This window comes from Amphiura filiformis, chromosome 5, assembly GCF_039555335.1.
Source record: "Amphiura filiformis chromosome 5, Afil_fr2py, whole genome shotgun sequence".
Taxonomy (NCBI): domain Eukaryota; kingdom Metazoa; phylum Echinodermata; class Ophiuroidea; order Amphilepidida; family Amphiuridae; genus Amphiura; species Amphiura filiformis.
In genome coordinates, this window is record NC_092632.1 from 30800969 (window position 1) to 30807437 (window position 6469).

At 37.8% G+C, this 6469-nt stretch overlaps 1 long non-coding RNA gene across 1 annotated transcript; it reads left to right on the forward strand.

The window, feature by feature from the left end:
* Positions 1-2923: 2923 nt before the first annotated feature.
* Positions 2924-5312, forward strand: LOC140151852 (uncharacterized). The gene is made up of 3 exons (XR_011858978.1): positions 2924-3032; positions 4060-4269; positions 5226-5312. It is a non-coding gene; the product is annotated as an uncharacterized lncRNA (long non-coding RNA).
* The last annotated feature ends 1157 nt before the right edge of the window (positions 5313-6469 follow it).

The window sequence follows — 6469 nt, forward strand, 5'->3', positions numbered from 1 at the left end:
ACTAAATTACCCTCTGTGGCTGCAAGGAATGGTAAGGAGACTTGCTGCCATTAATGTGACACATTGAGAAACATGAGTTGGGGTCAAAAGTCACCTGGAGGTCACTTGGGGTCATTAGGTCAAGGGTTGTCAAAAATGGTGTGAAACCTTTTTCAGGTATATTATATTATTACACAAAACACACATTTTTACTAGAGGCTGACAATAGATGAAGTATTCACAAGGTCTCCCCCGCGACCCCTAGCCGCTTGTCTAAACACGCACATAAAATAAAGAAAAAACATAAATACACCTAATTCTAATTTGTAAGCATCAAATACGTTTAGAAAATCATATTTATGAAAAGGTGGTCCAGAATGACTTCGATATGGAGACTCAGTGGCGTTTGACCCCCTCCCCATATATTTTTCTTGCCCCCCCAGTTCCCCCCACTTTTGAGGCAAACCCAAAAATTACGTAAATTTTTACTTTTGCAGCAATTTTGCGCAAATTTGTCGATTTGTCCCCCACCACCTGAAATTCACTTCCCCATGCCCCCCCCTGAAAAACTTCCTGGTGCCGCATTTGTATGGACTATTTGATATGGATCTCACATCCCATTTTTGAAGCTTGTGTATTTTTTCAAGATATGTTTTTACACGTATTAATATATTAAAATAGGCATATAAAATTTTACTTTGTTGATTATACCAATATTCCTCGAAATTGTTTTGATACTCCATCAATATGACATATCTATGTAAAATTTTCATTCATTATAACTTTTGGTCTTAGTTACTCTAAAACATTGTCTAATATGATATCTATAATTTTGTGAGACATTGCCATCATCAGGTTTTCCATCGAAGTCATTTGTTGGGTAATCATATAATAAGTCTTACTAGCATAAACAGAGAGTTCGTTTGACTTAAACCAGTTACTTGCTTCTGTTATTTCCTTATTAATCAACGATATGTCATTGACAATGTCATCACTTGAATATAAAGTAGACGTATCATTGGCAAATAGTGTGAAGTCTAACAAACTCGATGCATTAGTTATATCATTGATATACAGAATAAAAAAGTAGAAGGCCTAGTATTGAACCTTGTGGTACTCCGCATAAGTTCAGATTTGCTGGTAATTTACATACTGTTTTCTATCGCTTAGATAATTCATGAACCTTTCATAAACTATTCCCCTGAAACAATAGTGCTTTATTTTATCAAGTAAAATATTATGATCTATTGTATGAAATGCCTTTGATTAGTCTTGATGGTGGTAGGCCTATATGCTTAGGACAGGAGACATGCGTTTGTCAACATGGGTTTACAGGTGTTCGGTTTGTCTGACAGGGGCGTAACCAGACCTGACCTTCCGGGGGGCAAGATTGAAAAATTTCCCAATTCTTGACCAAAAGTCGCGCGCGGCTTGCCGCGAAAGCGTTAAAAGGGTGGGGTCAGGGGCCGCCTTATGGGCCCTGGTGGGGTCCAGGCGCACAGCCCGGCAGGAAGTCAAGGGGCCAGGCCCCTTAAAGCTCCTGGTTTTTGGCATATTAGAAGCTAAAAATCAGTGTTTCAGAGTACAAATGTCAAATTCCTCTTTCTTTCCCTTTTCTCTTCTCCCTTCCCTTTTCTCTTCCCCTTTCCTTTTTCCCCTCTTTTTCTTTTCTTCTTTTCCCTTTCTCTTCTTCCCTCTTTTCCCCCTTTTCTCTTCTCCTTCCCTTTTTCTTCCCTCTTTTCTCTCCTTCCCCCCTTTTCCCCCCTTCCCAATTTTTGGTCTTCTTCACAGTTTTTTTGTGTGTCGGGGGAGCTTGTCCCCAACCACCCACTGGTTACGCCATACATGTAGGCAGGTTATAAACTATATTATATTTTAGTGAAAATACCCCATTCACAATTGGATTATCGAAAAGTACTTTTGCAGATAAAGCTACAAGCTAAACTTAATGCATATTTATTTATTTATTTATTTATTTATTTATTCTGTTTTCAAACTTTGCATCTGTAGACCTTTGTCCAGATAATTACTGCCAAAATGGAGGGAGGTGTTGTGTTGATGTCGACAGGAGTCTTGGCATCTGTCTGTAAGTCAATCATATCGAAGTTGTCATGTCTCCTTAGCGTCCTCCTCCTTCTTCCACCTAGACTACCCCTTCCCCCTTCATAATATATCGTGTCGTCGTCAGCGTCGTTATTATATATCATCATAACCTCGGTCATTACCATCCTCTTCCTATCCTGTTCCTGCTCCTCGACTCTTTATTATCATTATCCTCCTCATCATCGTCATTATCATCATTATCATCACCGTTATCATCATCGTTGACATACTAGAAATTGCCGTTATCGTCATCGTGGTTGTATTCATCCTAACACAATACTTTATATGATGTTATCTTTGATATCAAAGCTATATAATTATTATAAAATCTTTTATGACCGTTTTCTTTTTGTGTGAATAGGTGTGAAGATGGATATGAAGGAGTCAATTGCGAAATAGAACATGAAGGTAAAATTGCTGGGGTTATTAGAGAAAAATTGTGAAATGAATAAAATCATGGAAAAATTTTAGCCCATGGTAGCAGAAGACACTACTTCCATAAAGTTTTGAATTTACTTTTACTGGAACTTACTTTTATAATTTTCTACGTTGCGTATGAAATCTGATGGTATCAGACGCAACGTATAGTAAGTTGTAAAAGTAAGTTTATTTTTATTTATTTATTTATTTATTTATTTATTTATTTATTTATTTATTTATATATTTATTTATTTATTTATAGTTAAAACTGAGACATTTGAGGTTACAATGCAACCCTAGTTCTGTAAAAGTTATTCTATGCTAGATTTTACATCATTACACTAGAGTGCCAGATAACCCAAAGATTCAACTCTACCATTTATAGGTCTTTAAATTATTCATCATACTTATTTTATTTACAGTTGAATACTGCTTCGATCGACATACACATGTTGTTTCTGAGAATGGTGGTTCGCTTTCGTTACATATAAAGAAGACGAAGGGTCCTGCTGACACCACGACGACCATCAGTAAGAATATCCACATACGTCTCTCATGATATTTAAATTTTCAAGCAATATTACCGGACAATCATTTGATAAAAAACATGGGACTAGATGCAAGATGTGGTCATAGATGTGGTAACCTAGCTGGGGCGTGTTGGTGACCTTTGACGTGACCCCAACACTGAGGTTTGTTGTCACCGAGTTTGAGCCCCATACTCCTTACAGATGTCCAGATACTGTAATTTCTTCGGAATGGGGGAAGGATCATGAATATACTGGGGGTCAAGAATTTTCAGACCAAAAATAGGGGTGGGTGTAATTTTTACACCAAAAATATGGGGGTTATAAATTATTAAGGGCTGGTGAATCAACATTTCGCGCGCATTCTTTTAACTTATGATAAAAATGTGCCTACAGTTTAATATATAACCCTTCACCGCGCCGCACGACTTCTTAACACTTACGATCCAAAGTTTTGGCGAGCTCCGCCCCTTAGTTCCGGCAAAGAATAATTGGTCTTGAGTCTGTGGGGAGGGGGATCATAATAAATTTTCGAGAGGGGTCATAAACAATTTAGTCCGCGATAGGGGGTCATAAAAATTGACTCCGGTCACCGACATGTTCATGACTCCCTTCCGAAAAAAAAAATGGAAGATTTGACTCTAGATGACGTTTGACCTAACCTCTGCAAATTAATCCAAAATGATACCTGGTCATGAGGTTTATTTGTCCCCGAGTTTAAGCACCTTACAGATGTCCAGATAATACCATTCTAAGATTTGACCCCAGATGACCATTGATCAAACCCCTTTGATCTGACCCTCAAAATGAATGTTAAAATTTTTCGTTTTTCATTTTTATAAACGTGTAATAGAATGTTTTGTAGATGAAAATGAAAAAAGAAAACGATTATTCGGTAATATGCAAGTACCGGTAAGGTATACGTAAGTTTCTTATAATTATTTTATACCTTCAACAGAAAACATTTTGTAATAGTCTATTGAACTGAACGCTTAATCGTCACCCTTGCGTTAATTTTCTCTCATTTCAGGGATTCAATCCGTCGACCAAACTGCAGATATTGGATCAGATTATGATATATCTCGTGCAGATGAGATGTTCTCAACAGGAGTCGACACATTTCAAGTGGAAATAGATATATTGAACGATGACGAAATAGAACCGTTGGAAACATTCCATCTTCAGCTCATTTCCGGTGGTATTGTTGTCTGTACGGCAGTGGTGTGGATTCGAGATGATGGTGAGTTCTCACAGATTTGCTCATCATGCGTCAATTTTATGGTCTGTGTCTGGTTGTACGAATTTGCCTGCAATTAATATGCTAGCACACGAATGACGCAATTCCTGTTTTAATACTAACACTACAGTCTTCTTGAAATGCCACACTAATATATTGTTGAGCAGTCAAATCTTCTGATTATGCTTCTTCTTCCGATTCTTTCGTCAAACCATCTTTTAAAATGCTACACAATTGTGCAAACATGTGCGCATAATCTCAAACAAACTTGGCCACAAGAAGCACTGACCCAATTTGTACCTAATTAGGGGTGAAGGTCATGCAGAGGTAGAGGTCATTATGTGAAAATCTTTCAAATGCTACTAGTGCCAGATGCTTCACCGATTTCAACCAATCAGGACCATAAGAACCGCTGATCCAAGCCTTAAATATTTTTGAAATTCTGGTGTTACACGAGTGTAACCCAGTGGGCACAGGTTAGGATTTCGACGTTGAATCAACGTTGATACAACGTCGAAGTTTCAACCTAACCTGATTTCAATCTGATTTAGTATTTAGTTGAAATCGGGTTGAAATTTTAACGTTGATACAACGTTGAAATTTCAACCCGATTTCAACTAACGTCTAGGTTGAAATCAGGTTGAAATCAGGTTAAAGTCCATCAGGTTGAGGTCCATTTGCAAATACAACGTGATTTCAACCTGATTTCAACGTCGGAAATTGATTTCGACGTCAGAAATTTCAACGTCAGTTGTGCCCACTGGGAATGTTTGTGGGGAACGTGTTTTCACATATTATTTTTCACACTATTTTATCTTGCTGCAACTTGCAGAGTACCCCACAACAATGCTGACACTGAGCACAGACCCCCCCCCCACCCCATCACTCTTTTTGAAACGCTTATAATGAAACCAAATTCAGTAATAGTTCTTTTTTCTAATGGTGTATAACTATTCCAGATACTTGTTATGGTGTTTGTCTGAATGGAGGCGTATGTAACTCTGACAACACTTGCAGTTGTCCAGATGGATTTTTCTGGATCCAGATGTGAAAACACAACAAGTAAAATATCCATCGCGTCTGAAATCAATGAGTAAATGTTAAATCTGCCTTCTCTCACCATTAGTATCGTTGGGGACCTAGCGCAAGCACAAACTATAAATCTTAGGATTTTGAAAGTCGCTTCAACGGCTTGAACATTTTGATCTTGTAACCGGCTTTATTTGCTTTAATTAAAATAGAAACTATTAAACAAGACACATACAACAACACCCCATACGGGACCCCATGTCGCATAACGACATTTCCAAAATTTAACAATTGCATCCCCTATCAAAATACCCTAACGCCGCCCCTGCAGTGAGGACCTGCTACTGTAGTGCTAAAAGGTCTCCCCGGGAAGGTCTCTCTGTCTAATTTTGAAACAATAGAAAAATGGTAAATTTGCCCTTTTACCTCTTATCTCTAATGAGCACGTGTATCTGTAGACCGTTGTCCAGATAATTACTGCCAGATAATTATGCGTATGTAACAGATGTCAGATGGAATTTCTGGATCAGATGTGAAAACACAACCAGGTAAAATGTTCATCACGTCTGAAATTGTTTTTAAGTGTGAAGATGGTGCTTGGACAGTGACTAAAAGTCAAAGCGTAAATGTTAAAATCTGTCTCTTCGCCACGAGTCTGGCTGAGACCTAGCGCAACTTACAAGGATTTTTGAAAGTTGCCTCTCAACCGATTGAACATTTTGATCTTGCTTGTAACTGGCTTTATTTGCTGTAATTAATAAATCATTAATTGGCAACTTTTCGTCATCACTAATATAGATACAAATATCCATATTCCATGTACATTGTTGATTACAAGTCCCGGTTGTAATTATTTATTATTTATTTTAATTAATTATTTCGTTTGAGAGCTCAGTACCGGAGACATGCATTTGTCAACATGGGTTTATAGGTGTCCGGTGTGAAGTTATAAGCTAATTTATATCAATTATATTCTGGTAAAAATAACCCCATTCACCATGTCCACCGTGTCGTCTGACGATCGCCTTTAGGCGTGAAACTCAGAGTAACGACATCTATCCTGGTAGGTCTAAACTTTTTTATAACCTCTCCCTTCTTGGGATTGCGCACTCTATTCAAAAAGTCGTCTAACTATGGATGTATGTTGATATTACGCTCCTGTTGTGCAATTGAG